At 41.2% G+C, this 19018-nt stretch overlaps 1 protein-coding gene across 5 annotated transcripts in view; it reads left to right on the top strand.

Annotated features, from left to right (window-relative positions):
- LOC103187635 (1-phosphatidylinositol 4,5-bisphosphate phosphodiesterase beta-1) overlaps nt 1–19018 on the top strand; it is a 228872-nt gene that overhangs the window by 14134 nt on the left and 195720 nt on the right. The gene's annotated exons all lie outside the window — the stretch shown is intronic.

Consider the following 19018-nt stretch of genomic DNA (forward strand, 5'->3'; position numbering starts at 1 on the left):
ATTTAATTTTCGGGAATTCTCAAAGCATTTATGAAAATGTTACTGTAAAGTGGAATGACTGTGTATCATGTTGGCAACATGGCAGCCAATTTGTGCACAGCAGTGTCCCACAAACAGACATACAGTAAATGCTGTGTGCAAATTGGCTGCCCCGTTCACTCAACAACAATAAAATTACATTCCCAAGTACATCCCAAGGCACTCAAAAAAAACGCAGTACACTTCACAGGTCTTTGAAATGTCTCTACGATGTGATGAGTTGCTGTATCAAATGACTCTTGCGAGTTTATCTCGGAGTGTTTTGAGACACCTAGAAGACATGAAAAGCGTTATATCAAATGCAAGGATTATTATTATTACTATTGTTATCTCAAGGAATCTTGGATTGCCTAGAGTTTTTTTTGTGGTAGACCCAAAGCCTCTGATGTGCAAAGAACCAACCATTTGAGTATATAGCAATGACTCTGGCTTCTGAAGAATGCCGAGGCAAAAACCAAAATAGAAAGGTAGCAGACGTGAGAGCTTCACTGGAGACTGCTGGCTGATGTCACGGTTCACTTCAACTGAGAAGCAGTCCTGGCCTGATGATACAATATTGTTTTGCCTTCTACACAGTCATATGCAGGGTCAACTTAAGGTAGTTTTATGTGAGTTTGCAAATAAAAAGGCTGGTCAGGATGTATTCTCTAAAGTCTCTGAAGTGGGCGTAATTAAAAATCCATAGTAACCGTAAGTAAAATTATGCAACTTGGCAAAGCAGAAATTACAGAAAGACTTTAAACTCATTTGGGAATGCTGCAACATGCAAACATTTTTTTCAGACTTTCTATTTTGGCATTTTCAAATTCCAGCACGGACCGACAAACAAAAGATATTCTGTCTCTGAGCAGCCAATGGCCAAGATGTAGGGATGTCCTCAGGCTGTGTCATGAAAGGGGTCTTTTAGCTGAAGAATGACAAAACCTCAGATGGTATGAGTGGTGCATTGTCCTGGCTAACAATCTTATGAAACAATTAGTTGCCAAGAGATCTCAGACTTTTCAAACAGTTTCCTATGGGAAGGCGCTATATCAAATGTAAGGATTATTATTATCATTATTATTACATGTAAACCCATACAAACAATTTATCCACAAATATACAGTCAATTTACTTTACAATATATTCTGTGAAGCACTTTGAGACGTCTCGAAGCAGTTATAAGGCGCTATATCAAATGTGAAGATTATTATTATTATCCTCCAATGTAACTGACAGGTTTGAAGTGACGAGGCTGTTCCAGTGTCGTGGTGCAGTAATGTGCATTGTCAATGGGTTAACCTGAATTGGCGGTTAACATATGGTCAATTAATCATTTTTATTTTGCCTTATTTTTAAGTATCTTACATTCATTCACATCTGCAACAATCTGAGTGGGTGTTATTTCACTGAACAATGTGATGATTCTGATTTCTACAATGGCATTGTGTCTGGATGTGATTCAGTTGTTAGTTTCGTAATGGCTAGAGATTACATCAGTTGTATCTGGAGCAAATGTTGGAAACCGTCAGACAGTGTCAGTGTTTTTGGAGGAGAGCCAAATATGCAGTGAATATAGTCTTCATAACTGGCAACCAGTGTTTGAGTCACATCTGTAGTGGTGCTGGATCATATGAATTGTATCATTGTATTTTTTATGTGCCACAGTATTGATTACATTCCCACTATAGGACACTTAACAGATATCTGCCAACGGTTACATGAAAGTAAGATCAATTCATTCATGTAGATGTACTACACCTGGTTAAGCTACAGAAGTTAATCTGAAGACACGCCTGGCAGTCCCCAAGCCTTGGCTCTCACCAATCTGCATCTGATGCTCTCCCAGAATTAAGTAAAGCAGCATATAGCTTTCCAGGTAGAGAGGTACACATTCTATTCCAGATACATGTATCTCTATGTGTAAGAACATAAGAATTTGCTGGGAAAAGAAGACCAAGGTCCACCCATTTCGTCTTACACCATCCTGGCAGTCGCTTGACATGTCATGTACCAAACTTTAAACATTAGACCAAGATATTATTTTCTAGCAGAAATGTATCTAATTTATTCCTGGAACAAATGGCATTTTCTGCTTTCACTGTCTCTAGGGAGCCTGTTCTATAAGTTTACTACTCTCTCACTGAAGTAGTGTTTCCTCAGATTTGTTCAAAATTTCCCCCCTTCAATCGCAAGCCATATAGGTGTATCGTGCAGGTGGGATATATAGAGCTCCAAATTGTTTTGGTGACCCTTAAGCACAGTGATGGGTTTCCACGTGTGTCAGACGCCCGGCTGATCATGGTGATGGGTTTCCACGTGTGTCAGACACCTGGTGATGGGGTTCAGACACCTGAGTGCCTGATAAAAGATGCACTACAATACCCACGATTGGCTTTGGGGGTAAATTACATGGGATTTGTATTCACGTAATGTTTACATTACTTAACTAGAACAGGCTGCATATGTTGCTAAATTCTGAAGTATCTTGGCTTAAGCCATTTCCTGCTGAGCATGAGTGTAATTAGAATTGAGGCAGGTCAAATGTATGATGGAATGTAGATTCTAGAGTAGATGTGTTTTTAATATTTCCCAATTTTGGAACAATTGGATGGTGCCAACATTTCTTTTATATAAATCATAATTTATCTCTCTGGATTGCATGTATAATTATCACAAGGAGCTGCCAAAATAAATTCAAAGAAGCCACCTTTAATTAGCTGAGCCACAAGGGAATGGATTATCATAACCTCATCAATTTAGTAACAGACTTGACTGTGTCCTGGCACTGGGACAGACAGCTTGTGAAAGAGGAAAATCTCACCATATGTACCTCCTTTTAGTGTCAGAAAAAATTAACATTAAAAAGATCCTTCTGTTTTAGTTGTAGTTATTTGCTAATTTTCAGAACAGTTTAAATTATATGTCTGATGTCTATCTTATTGGATGAGTAGCTGTTCCTTATTGGAACAGTCCCTTCGCCTGGCTCCCTCCCTCCCTTGCCTCTTTCAAGGCACGCCTCATGACCCTCCTTTTTGACTGTGCCTTGGGCCACCTTTCTACCCCTACCCTCCCTGCCCTCCACCACTCCTGTTCCCAACCCCCAGCTCGGGTCCAAATCCTTGGGACATCCTCCAATGTGAAAATGTAATTTGTTGTTTTTGTTGATGATCGTGTGAGAGCTGAGTTAAAATGAGTAAATATTGTTAACTCAGAGCTTTTCGTCACCTCAATACATAGTTTACATTTACACATTCACTTTTCACTTTGGGAAGATAATAATAATAATAGCCCTTGCATGATATAGCGCTTTTCACGTCTTCTCAACTTCTCAAAGCGCTTCACAGAATGGACTGTAAAGTGAATTGACCGTATGTTTGTGGGCGAAACGTGGCAGCCAATTGCGCACAACAGTGTCCCACAAACAGTCGTGGATTGAAAGTGACCAATTTATTATTGTTTTTGTTTTTGGAGGGATTATTATTAGGCGTGTGTTTCAAATCGCTTCACACTGCTGCATTAACATCCATAGAACTATAGACATTTACAACATAGAATAAAGCCATTTGGTCCATCGTGTCTGTGCCGGCTTCCTCAAGCGCACCAGAGCTGTGAGGGTTGACGAGGGGAAAGATAATTAAAAGCACAGTCAAAGAGGTATGTTTTAAGATGTGCTTTAAAGAGCGGAGGGAATGAGTTGGAGGGATTCCATGATGACATTCCAGATAGTGAGTGGAAGCAATGGTAGGGTGGATCGAGCAGGGCACATGAAGCAGCTCAGTGTTTGCTGAGCGAAGGAAGAGGCTCCACATGATAGCTTTAATTCCAATTTTTTTTACCTGGTTAACTTCTCCATTTTACATCATTATCCCTCCAAATATATATTAGTCGATTGGCGGATAGCTTTTCCTGCGCTAATAGTCCCTTCAAAAAATAAAAATAATTATTTGGTCACTCAATCCAAGACTGTGGGACACTGCTGTTCGCAATTGGCTGCCGTGTTTAGCCCACAAAATACACAGTCACTACATTTTACTGTATATTCTGTGAGACATCGCGAAGCTGTGTTAAGGTGCTGTATCAAATGCAAGGATTATTATTACTGTCAGATGGTATCATCATCCCACAGTAACACAGTACACAAACGCTAAATAGAACTATCCCAAAAAATCTTAAAACAAATCATAATAACCAAAGCATCAGTGACACTACAAGAAAAGAGGAAACACTCAGCAGGTCAGGCAAGGTCAGGAGGCCTTTCGAAGGGTCATGGACCCGAAATATCGACCCGCTTTCCTTTCTCCATAGATGCTGCCTGATCTGCTGAGTGTTCCCAGCGATCTCTGTTTTTGTTTCAGATTTCCAGTATCTGCAGTATTTTGCATTTTATGCAAGAAAGGATCTTGCTGTTCCAGGTCACAGATCTCAACAGGGGAAATCTCAGTTTGGTTTGGAGACTTTTAAGTATGGTGATGGGTTTTCACATCTGTCAGACATGGCTGACTCCAGAAACCAAGGTGAAATTCCTCTCATGTTTTCAGACAAACAATTATCTGATTTAAACACTGACAAATATCACAATATTTGTCCACAAAATAAACAGTGGGCTACACTTGTGGCCAAGTGTAGTAAAATAGTACACTTTACGTTATAACCGGTCAAGTGTTTTGAGACTTCCTTCTGACATGCTTTTATTTTGTGGTGAACATCACAACAGCCATAACTTGTGGAGTCCTTTAGCTCAGTGGTTAGAGCACTCGCTTCGCAAGCAAGAGGACCTGGGTTCGATTCCCGGGCAGGGCCAAACGTTGGGCAACTTTTCTTACTGCATACGCCTCTGTTTACCTTGCAGTACCTAGGAACCCGGTTGTTAGTCGATTGGCGGATCGCTTTTCTGGGGGTAATAATTCCTTTAAGAAATAAAATAAATAAATAATAAATTGGTCACTCAATCCACGACTGTTTGTGGGACACTGCTGTGCGCAATTGGCTGCCATGTTTTGCCCACAAAATATGCAGTCAATTCACTTTACAAAACATTCTGTAAAGCGCTTTGAGACGTCTCGATGATGTGATAAGACGCTGTATCAAATACAAGGATTATTACTTATACTTTAATGTAACTTTAATACAATAAAACTCACATAAGTCAGTTGGGACCATAACATTTAATGTGACTTATGCATAGTATGAGCTGTGGCAAACTTGACTTATTTAAAGTTAAGTGTACGTCAGATTTTACATGAAGATTGCAAATGCTCAAAGATGATTTTAGAAATATTCTGCCTTTTGTCACCGACTGCTTTTCGCTTTCTCTTTGTAGACTATCATGTGACGTCCCCTCTCTCTTGCTTCTCTTTCTTCACCCCTCTCCCAATTAAATTAATCTTTCTGGTGAGGACTGGGCTGAAAACAAACAAGTAATTACTCATTTGAAATCAGCTATCAACAACAACAACAACAAAATTACATTTGTATAGCGCCTTATGGCGTCATGCAGAGCAGTAGCGCTGAAGGTGCTATTTGTCAAAGTTAGTTTGAGTTCTGGATTGATTAATTTACTGTAGGCCCTGCAGAGTTGTGCAGAGTGTAAGAGCTAGACAGCATGTGAGGGAACTCTTCTCCTGAGAATGTCTTTGTACCTGGGTTTCAGCTGAGAGTAAAAAACAATATATAATATACACTGCTTTCACACTTCTCAATGCATATTCCTTCTTTGAACCATTCAATACAACTATTACTGTGGTCACCTCCCTCTCTGCCTTGCTCAGTATTTGTGGGACACTGTTGTGCACAATTGGCTGTCATGTTTCGTCCCCAAAATATACAGACGATTGAGTTTATAGTATATTCTGTGAAGCACTTTGAGGTGCCTCAAAGGCAAAGCCCTAATGGGTGGGGTAGTCCGAACTGGACAAGTAGTGGGAAGCTTGACAGACAGCGATCACAATGGCAAGCTGTGTGGTCTTAGCTGGTTAGACTTCAGCAATTACTCCAATGGACATTCTAGCTGTTTCCAACCTGTGCCGAATCCTTTCTGGGATAAGGTGTGCAGAGTGTGTCCATCCGGAATGAGAATGTGCATTCCCATTCCAGACACAGAATGTGTTGCTGGGATGAGTCTAGTTTGGATACTCTTCAACATGGTGATGGGTTTCCTTGTGTGTCAGACACCTGGTTGATCATGGTGATGGGTTTCCTTGTGTGTCAAGACACTCGGCTGATCACGGTAATGGGTTTCCACATGTGCCATATACTCAACTGATCACAGTGATGGGTTTCTGCATGTGTAAATATTTTGGCTGATCACAGTGATGGGTTTCCACGTGGGTCAGACACTGGGCTGATCTGCATGTGTAATTGTGTACAGTATATCTTGATGATGGGGCTGTGCACCTCAACTTCACTCCATTTCTCAGTGCCTTATTTTTTCTTCCTTATTTGACAGCTATAGTCAAATATCTGCCAATAATGTAGCAAAATTGTGGAATATTGTAACTAGTTTTTATCCCAAAATGATTGGTAACAATCATGACGGGCTAGGCTGCACATAATACTAACAAATAATAACAATCATAGTTCCTATAATCATCAATGCAACTGGAACTGTTAATAAGATTATTCAGAAATGGCTTGCCAAAATACCTGGTGAACAAGATATCAGCCACCTGCAAAATGTAGCTATTTTAGGAAGTTCAACTATACTAAGAAAAGTAACATCATAATAATAATCTTTGTATTTAACATTATCACGTCAGAAAGTGCTTCACAGAATATACTGTAAAGAGAATTGACTGTATATTTTATAGTCGAAATGCAGCAACCAATTGTGCACAGCAGTGTCCTACAAACTGTCGTGGCCTCCATTCATATGTAACTTCCCAATGTTATTGGTCTGGCTGACCCTTAACTGAGAACCACTTAGACACTACCTCTACCGAATGATTTAAACTGTAATAACATAATAATATCAACGTTTTCTCTCTTGTGAAGAAATGAGCCAGTGCAATATGGTCACAAGAATCTAACACCAGGACAGAAATGTGAGTTACAATTCAGCGTGAATCAAACCAAACCAAACCAACACACAAAGGAACATAGGAACAGAGAAACTTCTGGGTGAAAAAAGACGAACGTCCATCTGGTTCGCTCTCTGCCATTCTGGTAGTGGCTACAATAATACTGGAGATGTTCACTGATCATGTGTGGAGTCCTGTAGCTCAGTGGTTAGAGCACTCGCTTTGCAAACAAGAGACCTGAGTTCAATTCCAGGCAGGGCAAAACCTTGGGCAAGTTTCCTTACTCCACACACCTGATAATAATCCCTCCAGAAACCAAAAACAATAATAAATTGGTCATTTTCAATCTACGACTGTTTGTGGGACACTGCTGTGTGCAATTGGCTGCCACATTTCGCCCACAAAATATACAGTCAACTCATTTTACAGTATATTCTGTGAAGCGCTTTGAGACGTCTAGGAGATGGGATGAGGCGCTGCATCAAATGCAAGGATGATGATGATGGTGATGATTATTATTATTGTATAAGGCTACCTACAAACAAAATGCCTAGGGGAACTTGAGAGATATTGCTAACTGGAAGTCATAACCAAATGTTGTGAGCTCTTGTACGTGGTTCAGTAGACAGTATCTCTCTGCATGCCTTACATTTCCAACTCCCTGAATCAATGCCAGTCTTAGTGAATCTTCGCTCCACAGGTCACAGTGACTCTGTTGCTTTTTCTCCATAATACATTTTTTCACTGTAACAAAAGATCTTTCCTCTCCCTCTATTCAGTGTGACCCTTCCCTTTGTGTTTATTTTTTTACTCCATTCTTTGTACCTTTTGTGTGATCAATCATCACTCACTCTTTCTTCTCTAACTTTTTTTTGATTATTTTCCAGTTTGCCCCTTTTTTGTTCCGATTCTCTAGGTTTTATTCTTTGATTTCTTACCACAATAACTGATCTCCAGTCCGCAATCAGCGCTTGAAGTTAATTCAGCAGCACAGTTGCTGCCTTACAACAGCTGTTCCCACTAGTTTACATCTTACAAAATTGGACAAAAGTAGGTATAAACTTTGCTCTTTGTTTTAGCTTTCAGGACATCAGACTGGCTCAGTTGGTCGTACTCTCACCTCTGAGTCAGAAGTTTGTGGGCTCAAGTACCGTGTTGGGACTTTGGCTCACACTTTAGGCTGACACTCCAATGCCATGCTGGGGGAGCTCTGCATTGTCAGAGGTGCTGTCCTTAAACTGAGGTTCTGTGTTCCTGTTCAGGTGGATGTTAAAGATCCTGTGGCACTATTTGAAAAGAGAAGGGAGTTTCTCTCTCCCAGTGTCCTGGGCCAACAATCCACAAAATAAAATTGTTCATTCACTTCATGGCTGTTTGTACGATGTTGCTGTGTGCAAATTTGGCTGCAGCATTTGCCTACAAATACATAGTCACTACACTTTATAGTAAATCCTGAGAAGCGCCTTGAAGTGTTTCGACCACAAACATGCAAGGATGATTATTACTAAAATTGAATAATAAATATCAAAGAACCATTAAAATGAATTCCAACATTTTAATTATTGTGATACTAAGTTAAGATTTCTATACTAATAATCCTTGCATTTCATATAGCGCCTATCACGTCAATGATATGTCTCAAAACGCTTCACAGAATATATTGTGTATTTTGTAGGCGAAACGTGGCAGCCAATTGGGCACTAGAAATATCCCACAAACAATAGTGGATTGAGTGACATTTTTTTTGAGGGATTATTACCCCCTGGAAAACGATCCACCAATTGACTAACAACTGGGTTCCTACTTAATGCTAGGTAAACAGGGGAGTGTGGAGTAAGCAAACTTGCCTAAGGATTTTTCCTGCTCGGGAACTGAGGTCCTCTCGTTTGCGAGGCGAGTGATCTAAAACTAAGCTAAGGGACCGTAGTATTTCTAGGTTGGTGCATATGATATAAACCTTGTAAAATAGTTTTAGAATCCACTCTACAAGGTCAGGGGGCACAAGCTAAGTCTGTTAAGACTTTGATAAATTGGTTAGCTTGAAGCACTGGAACTGAACTGGTTCCAAGGTGACATATAATATATATATAAAACATGCTTGGCAAAAGAATGTCAGAGTCGAGCCAGCTTTCTATGGTCGTTACCTGAGCCAAACAGATCCGCAGTACTCCAGGGCACTGCTGATGGAAGCACAGACCCCCTCTCAATCTCTCTGCTCCAACAGACCCAACTTCTCCAGTCTCTCTTCATAACAAAAGCTACTAATTGCTGGGATCATTCTCGTAAACCTCCTAAACCACCACCCACCTGCGGCCTTAATATCTTTCTTCACAAGATCACACAATTGGCCTGGGTGACTGACCCACCTGGTCCTCTAACTCATCAGATCTTATTCCTCCAGATCTCAGAGAGATCATAGAATCTTATACAATCAATTCAATTTTCAGTATTCTGTGAAGTGCTTTGAGACGTCTAGAAGATGTGAAAAGTGCTATATTAAATGCAAGGATTATTATTATTTATTATATTAGAATCATAGAATTATACAGCACAGAAGGATACCATTCGACCCATCGTGTCTGTGAAAGCTGTAAAAGGCAATTTCAGGACAGACACCAGGAAGTGTTTCTTTACCCAGAGGGTAATTAATGACAGGAGCAGGTAACCAGGAAGTGGGATTAAGGCCAGGACACTAGGACTTGTTTAAAAAGCAGCTGGATGCTGTGATGGGGTGTCGGTAGGGTAGGTGTTCTGGAGAGATGAGATCTGATGGGCAGAAGGGTCTTCTTCAACTCAACCAATGTTGTGATCAAGTATCAATTACCATATTGTGTTTGGCCGTATACCAGGTGATGTCTGGGCTGCAGTCAGACTGCTGGTGAGAGGAAATGGTGCAGTTTGTGGTCTCTTGACTCTGAAACATTCAAAGCGTGACCCTGGAGAATACTGTGAGATAGATCACTTTATCAAATGATCAATTTTTTACTTTGCAATAATTATATTTATTGAGTTTTCTTTTTGTCTCCCAGGAGTCTGAAACATTTCTGTGATTCTGTAGTTTAGTGGTTAGAGCACTCGCCTCGCAAGTGAGTTCATCTGGGTTTGATTCTCAGGAGTCCCTAACAACCGGGCTCCTACTTACTGCTAGGTAAACAGAGGCGTGTGGAATAAGGAAACTTGCCCAATGTTTTGCCCTGCCCAGGAATCGAACTCAGGTTCTTTCGCTCGTGAGGCGAGTGCGCTAACCAATACGCTACAGGACTCCACAGAATTAACTCTTATAGCCTTATAGTATAATCATTTGTTTGCTGGACAGCAGATATGGAGGGAAACTGGTGAAAACAATTAGGTGTCTCAACCTCCCATCGTTTAAAAACAGTACCCCTCTTTTCCTTGAAGTATTCAGAAGAAATGTTTATTACGTCTGGAACTATCTTCCAGTATATAAGTAAATAGCTCTAACATGCTGTGAAGGACATACATACTTCTGTGAAGTTAACACTTCAATTACACATGCCCTGTATGAGTTCTAATAATTTGAGCATTAATTATAGAAATGATTGTTTAATAACCGCTGTGTATTGCAATTGTACGAGTATGTTTTATATGTTAACACTATTAACAGTTGACTGTGTGCGAAAAGTATCACTCAGTTCATAGTGCCACTTATTGACACAGCTTGAGCAATTATTGCTGCGAGCATTCAATCCTACAGACTGCTATTGAATAAATAATTGCAATTGCCTATTGTTGTTTCTACTTGTTTTCCAGTAATAAGGGTGAAATCATTATTCTTTGTTAAAAGCCATTAGACCTTCTTTGTTTGCTAGTACTGGTAAAAATGCAGTATCTCTACAAGGCATTGAACCTATGACCTTATGTTACAACAAGCTTAGAAAGTTATCCTCACGGGGACTCTACCAACCTAGCAATTGTGTGATGACTTGTTTTTGTTCGTGCTTTATCTTCTGAATTACCAAATTAAATAAATCGTTCATTCACACTTTAGGCATCAGGCATTCCAGATATACCTCTTTGATCGTGCTTTCCCCTGGCCACCCTCTTCAGCTCCCACTTTTAGTTTGGGTGCCCAGCCAGATGTGCAAAGCGCTTTGTAGAGTCCTACCAATGTGAAAGGTGCTATCTAAATGTTGTAAATTGTCGTGAATTTTATCAGTGCTACAGGTTGTTAGGCTGCCAACAATTTTTTTTGAACATGATTTCTATTTTTTGGGTCAGCTGAGTGTCTTACACATGGGGAAACCTGTGACCAAACCAGACGAAGAGTCCACACATCCTACACATAGAAATTCCTGTGTATTGGAATGGAATATGCGCTCTCTCCCTGGAGGGACCCATCCTCTTTACTTAATTCCAGAGAGAATTAGGTGCAAGCATCAAAAACCAAGCTTTGGGGACCCCAGAGTGTTCGCTGGGGTAACTGCTGGAGTCTAACCAGCTAAAACCACATAGCTTGCCTTTAGAGCTCTGTCTGCCAAGTTATCCTGCTGCTTGTCCAGCTTGGACCAACCTACCCGTTAGGCTTTCACTTGCAGAGTTAACAGGAGATGAGTGGGATGACGCCCAGTAAATGCTCTGCCCTTCCAGGTCCTGTTGATGAGCCAGACTCACTTGGTAATTCAGAAAATAAAGCACAAACAAAAAGAAGTCATCACACAATTGATAGGTTAGTGGAGTCCCCATGAGAATAGCTTTCTAATAGCTGTTCTGTCATCAGCAGTGCTCTGAAGGACTGTGGAGCTGCCTGGCTCAAGAACTGGATTTGATTCTGACATTCTGTTGCCAAACATGTCTCCTTAGAGCCAGTTCATAGAATATACTGTAAAGTAAATTGACTGTATATTTTGTGGCGAAACGCGGCAGCCAATTGCGCACAGCAGTGACCCACAAACAGTCGTGGATTGAGTGAACAAATTATTTTTTTTGTAAAGGCTTATTCTCCCCAGAAAAGCGACCTGCAAATCGACTAACAATCAGGTTTCTACTTACTGCTCGGTAAGCAGGCGCGTGGAGTAAGAAAACTTGCTTAAGGTTTCGCTTTGCCTGGGAATCAAACCCAGGTCTTCTCGCATGCAATGCGAGTGCTCTAACCACTAAGCTACAGGACTCCTGACTCATTTTAAATACCTAAATCAAATTACCCTGTAGCCTCTTCTGCTTTAAGGAATGTAAGTAATCCCAGTGTATAGTAGCCTCTCATCACAGCACAGTCAGCCCAGGTACTAATCTAGATTCATAGATTCATAGAATGTTACGGCACAGAAAGAGGCCATTCTGCCCATCGAGTCTGTGCCGGCTCTTCGACAGATTTTTTCACTAACCCCAATCACCAGCTTTCTCCCCATAACCCTGCAAACCCGTCTTCTCCAGATACCTATCCAGTGGACACTGGCCAAGGCTTGAAGGCTTGTGTGTCCTGCCATCGTATCCAGAAAAATAAAATAGATGAAGGCAGCTGGTGTGCATTCCTTATGGACTGGCACCCAATGTTCAAATAACATTCAAGAATTACTGGAAGGTTAACAGTTTAGTCCGAAGTACAGAAAATGAGAGAGAAGAGAGATCAGTATCACTGATAGAAAATAAATTGCTTTCGCAGAACTTTCCTGGCCAGACATAGTTGATACAAGCAAAATTTCCTGTGAACTAAAATGTCCCCCTTTTACACAGGATATAATGTGTTCTGTAAAGATTAATTTCCAGTTAAACACAAGTCTTCGCTCTGATTTGCCAAACTTAGGATGAGTTTATTTACAGATAGAGCAATTAAATGAAGCCAGATAAGCGTAATACTTGGGAATACAAACATAATAAACTGGAACTGAAAGAGAGATGGCTTAGAATAATTCTTACAACGGAAAGGACAAAGTTCATTAGAGAATGAAATGAGATGGAGTCCAAAGGGCTTGTAGTGAAGTGGTACAGCCCAAACTGGGTGGCGAACACAGTCTTTTCTTTCGACTGCTGGGCCAAAGGAATTTGCCAAAACCCTTTGGTCAAGTTCAAAGTCAAAATAAAGTTGGCGGCTCCCAATTAGTCCAACAACTCCTCCACCCAGGGCATCAGATATGCATCAAATTTAGAAATTGCATTGACTTTCCTAAAGTGTCATTAATTCCATTGAAATTGCACTGATTAAAGGCACAGGCATGATAGGCCGAATGGCCTCCTTCTGTGCTGTAACATTCTACAACTTTCATTCACTTTGTGTCAGCCTGGCTCAGTCTTGTGAGTGTCAGCCTGGCTGACCATTGTGTGTGTGACAGCCTGGCTCAGTTCAGTCACTGCGTGTCAGCCTGGCTCAGTCACTGTGTGTGTGTCAGCCTGGCTCCGTCACTGTGTGTGTGTCAGCCTGGCTCAGTCACTGTGTGTGTGTGTCAGCCTGGCTCAGTCACTGTGTGTTTGTCAGCCTGGCTCAGTCACTGTGTGTGTGTGTCAGCCTGGCTCAGTCACTGTGTGTGTGTGTCAGCCTGGCTCAGTCACTGTGTGTTTGTCAGCCTGGCTCAGTTAATGCGTGTGTCAGCCTTGTTTAGTCACTTTTTGTGTGTGTCAGCCTGGCTAAGTTCAACTAAAAGCTGGCATATCCTCGCGGAAGTGGACATTCAATTATACCAACAACAGCTTGCATTTATATAGCACCCCTCATGCAGGGTAGTGTCCCAGATCACTTGATGCAGAGCATGCCCCGAGCCAGGGGGAGGGGGAAGTGACCATAGGTTAAAGACAAGGTTTTCAGACATGACCTGAAGATGAGGAAGGAAGTGACAAGACGGACGGAAGAGTGTTCCACAGTTTCAGGGTGTATTGGCTGAAAGCGCGGCCGATGATGGTGGAATGGAGGATACGAGATACATGCAGAAGGCCGGAGCCAATTGAGTGGAAACAACGGGTAGCGGGTTGGGGGGTAAGCGGGTCGGAGAGGTAGGGAGGTGCCAGGGCATGAAGGGATTTGAAAACGAGTGTGAGGATCTTGAAATTGATCAGTTTGGCTCATCAGTTGGTTATTTGGAGATGAGCTACCTTCTGCCTGTGATATAAAGGGCCCTCTGTTCCTCAAAATAAGGGATCCTAAACCACTTCCAAAACACAAAGCATTCTTAGATATCTTTTTTTCTCCTTATTTTCCTTTGACTGCTTATTTGAAATCATGTTTGCATTTTGAATAGCACCTGCACAAGGTGTCAAAGCTTTGACTTTAATCAGATGGACCCAGGTTCATTTGCTATCGAATACAAGGTTTCTTATCAACCCTTGAGGACGTTCACATCTTTCAAACAACTGTATTCATCAGAAAGAGAAAAGAGAGAAGCTTGCCTTCAGTCCAGCTTCTCAATTTCTACAGCTGCTTAATCATGTTTGTTTCCCATCTTCTCTTATGACGTTTCCCTTAGTAAATAAGAAATATCAGTTTCCTATTTTGTTTTCTGGTTGGTCTGGGTAACTGGCTCTTTAGTATAATATAGTACTAATAATAATTCCAATTAAACACAAGTCTTTCTGATTTGCCAATGTTAGGTTGAGCTAAGTTAATTTACAGAAAGAGCGATTAAATAAAGGTAATATTTAGGAATGCAAACATAATAAACTGGAACTGAGAGAGAGATGGCTTAGAATAATTCTTAGAACAGAAAGGACAAACTTCATTGGAGAATAAAATGAGATGGAGTCCAAAGTGTTGGTTGTGAAGTGGTACAGCCCAAACTGTGTGGCAAACTGGGTGGCGACTGCTCAGCTAAAGGAATTTTCCCAAGCCCTTTGGTCAAGTCCAGGGTTAAAATAAATTTGACGGCTCCCAATTAGTCCAACAACTCCTCCACAAACATATCCATAAATTGGATATGCATCAAATTTAGAAATTGTTTTGAGATTTCTGAAGTCGTCATTAATCGCATTTAAATTGCATTGACTAAAGGCACAGGCATGATAGGCCGAATGGCCTGCTTCTGTGCTGTAATATTCTATGACTTTCTTTCAAAATAATAATAATCTTTGCATTTGAAGTAGCGCCTTATTATGTCTTTGAGAAGTCTCAAAGCACTTCACAGAATATACTGTAAAGTTAATTGACTGTATCTTTTGTGGGTGAAATGCGGCAGCCAATTGCACACAGCAGCGTCCCACAAACTGTCGTGGATTCAGGGACAGAAAAAAATCTCAAAAAATCCTTCACGTGATTTTAGACAAATGCGACAGCCAAATTCCCTCCGCTCCACCATCGGTGGCCGTGCCTTCTGCCACTATGCCCCAAAACTCTGGAACTCTCTCCCTCAATCCCTCCACCTTGCTTCCTCCCTCCTCACCTTCAGATCACGCCTAAAGAGTTTCCTTTTTGATCGTGCTTACGGTCCCCTCCCTCTCCCCCGGCACGGTGTCAAACTCCGCCACTGTCAAGCGTTCTGAAGGGCGATATACATATGCTAGTTGTTGTTATTGTTGTATACAAATTGCCTGTTGGGTTTGCATCAAAATACACATTTGAAGGCAATTGGCTGTGCAGTGCTGTGAGGCAGTGTATCAAATATTATTAATATTTATTACATAATGACTCCTGCACCCAATTACCTGGTTGAGATATAACTGTAAATTCTTAATGATATTTTGAGGAATTAAATAATAATAATAATAATCCTCGCATTTGAAAAGCGCCTCACCATGTCTTCGAGATGTCTCAAAGCGCTTCATACAATATATTGTAAAGTGAATTGACTGCATATTTTGTGGGCGACACACGGCCAATTACACACAGCAGTGTCCCACAAACACCCATGGATTGAGTGACCAGATTATTATTTTTTTTGAGTGATATAATAATTTTTTAAAATAATATAATGATCCTTGCATTTAGTACAATTGAATACAATTGGAGTCAGAGTCCTGTACATTTTTGATATTTATAATACATGTAATAATTAATACACGTTAGGTACTGTGCTATTGATCTAGGAAAAAAGCTGTTAGACTTCTGTTGGAGGTTGTTGAGGTGTAATGTAGTGTAAATGTTTGAGAAGGTCAGTGTTACACAAGTCAGCAATGCGGTGCTTTGGAGTGGAAATTATGATGTGATATTTCTGCACAGTATGTTACCGATTTTCTACTTTAACATTTAAGTTATATTTCGCTCATACAGTATACAGTCAATCCAATTTATGGTATATTCTGCGAAGCTCTTTGAGACGTGTCGAAGACGTGATATCAAATTCAAGGATTATTATTATTATTTCTTTACTTTAAAAACTTTCTTCACTGATCATTCTGATGTGGTTCCCACATCATAAAATACAGATCAGCTGTAATGGTCAATTATTTTCAGCCAATGGAGTTTCTAGAATGTCACAGCCTGTGATTTCTGCATTTGATACAGCACCTTATCACGTCTTCGAGATGTCTCAAATTGCTTCAAAGAATATATTGTAAAGTGGAGTCACTGTGTATTTTGTCGGCGAAACTTGGCAGCCAATTGCGCCTAGAATGTAGTAAGATCACAGTTTTAGTTTACTCACAGAATGCCACAGAGCAAGGAATAGTTGAAAGACCTTGGAAAAGTTGAAAGGACTTCCCATGTTTGCATAGATCCTGTGAGGCACATTTCACAACAATGGAAAAAAGATGACTTATCTGGAAATCATTTCAATCAGTTTGTGAGCGTTGGGATGGTGAGACAGGATTGACCTATGGTGTTTCCTGCAGTGATCTACCATCAAAACACAGTGGGCTGAACCTGTTGCTGGGTTGCGGTTCTGACCTTGAGCACAACTTCAATATTTCAGGAGAAAGCAGTTGGTTGAGCCTGCAAGATTATTTTGTTTTGCTCACCCGTACTAAACTCCGTACCTCCATCACATCAGTCCTTGCCAGGCTCCACTGGCTTCCTATCAGCAAACGGATCAATCTCAAGATCCTTACACTTGTTTTTAAATCCCTTCATGCCCTGGTACCTCCCTACCTCTCCAACCTGCTGGACAATCCTAAATTTTAAAACAACAACTTGAACTGACACAGCACCCTCAGAAATGGTAGCGTTCCAGAGCATTTGACGGTTGCTCAGCACGACGCCAAGCCGGGAGAGAGGGGAAGTGACTGTAGGCTCAGTTGAAGAAGAACATCTTCAGGCACAAGCCTAAAATGGGGAAGGAAGAGGCAACCCACTACCTGCTACCTCCACTCAACTGGCTCCGGGCTCCTGCGTGTCCCTTGTGTCCTCCATTCCACCATTGGTGGCCGCTCTGTCATCTACTATGCCCTGAAACTCTAGAACACTCCTCCTCTATCCACCTTAATCCTTCCTTTTCCATCTTCAGATCACGCCTGAAGACCTTCCTCTTCGACCATCCCTACATTCACCTTCCCCCCTGCTCAACGTCGTGCTCCGGCACTGTCAAGCGCTCTAGGACTCAGCAATGTGCGACGGGCGCTGAATAAATGCAAGTTATTCTTGTTTTATACAAACATAGCGCCTTTCCCATTGGGAGGACATCCCAAAGCACTGATGATGGCAACAGGAGATAGAAACTTCCCTCCGCCAGGATTCTGAGAATAATTACCAGAATCTCCACACTGGCAGAGACTGACTTCACTCAGCACAGAGCAGTGTTCAAACCTCATCATCTTCATTATTATACAAGCATAGAAATTCACAGATAGAAAGAGGCATTTAGCCCTTCGAGTCTGCACTAGCTCTGAGAGCAAGATGTCAATTCATTCTCAGTATCCCACCCTATCGTCAATCCTACAGTGGAGTCCTAGGCTCCTAGGCTGAATGGCCTCCTTCTGTGCTGTAATATTCTATGACTTACATTCAAAATAATAATAATCCTTGCATTTGAAGTAGCGCCTTATAATGTCATTGAGACGTCTCAAAGCACTTCACAGAATATACTGTAAAGTGAAATGACTATATTTTGTGGGTGAATAACTAGAATAACTATTATAGAATAAGTTTTACATTTTATACGTTTTATGCCTTTCACTCTGGGAGAAGTTTCAGACTTTATATATACAATTATATAGCGCCTTTTATGTAAACTATTTCTCCAAGAAAAACTTCCAAAAAGTAGTGCACCTGACTTCAAGGGTGTAATAATTGGTGTTATTTCACATTATGCTTTGATGTAATAACAGTATATTCATCTCCTTCCCTCTCCTCTCCTGCCCTCACCACCCCACTCCTCTCCTCCCCTCTCCTGCCCTCGCCATCCTTCTCTCTTCTCCTCTTCTGTCCTCCACACACCTCCCCTCCCCTCTACTCTCCTCTCTAGGTAAATTTATATGTATGTCATGCCTTTCACAAGTTCAGGACTGTCCTAAGGTGCTGGACAGTCCAGAGTTTCCACTTGAGCTGGGGTTGAGAGTTGAGGTGGGAGGGGAAGATGACCAAAAGCAGAGTCAAAGAGGAAGGTCTCAAAATGGGCTTTGAAAGACACGAGGGAACGGGCAAATCATGGCTCTCAGTGATGGAGTTGGAGAGGGGAGGGTATAGAGGCTGGAAGCCTGACCACTCTTGATGGTGCGGGTGGGTCAGGGGATGTGAAGCAGGCCAGTCCCCGCTGAATGGAGGGAGAGGACTGGTCAGTAGGGCTTGAGGAGATCGCAGAGGTATAACAGCAGCAAACTAGTGCACTACTGATCTGTAAATAATAAAGAACATGCATTTTTTATTGCCCTTTATTGCAAAGAAAAGCACTTCAAAAAGAATTACTGTCAAGTGTCGCAAATGTTTTCATAGGCAAATGAGGCAGCCATTTGCACCAATAAATCTCTAACCACTAAACTACAGAACTCCCATCTCTTTGCTAACCTTCAGACCAGAATGTTAGATCTTAAGTTGCAAATTAGGAGATTGAAAGTGGGACATCTTGCAGATAGAATAGCAAATTAATTTTGTACTAACAAAAGAGAAATGGGTGTTATAGTCATGAACGCTATGACACTACTCTGTATGGAGGGCACAAAACATATACAAG

Source organism: Callorhinchus milii, unplaced genomic scaffold, assembly GCF_018977255.1.
Source record: "Callorhinchus milii isolate IMCB2004 unplaced genomic scaffold, IMCB_Cmil_1.0 Scaffold3, whole genome shotgun sequence".
Lineage (NCBI taxonomy): Eukaryota > Metazoa > Chordata > Chondrichthyes > Chimaeriformes > Callorhinchidae > Callorhinchus > Callorhinchus milii.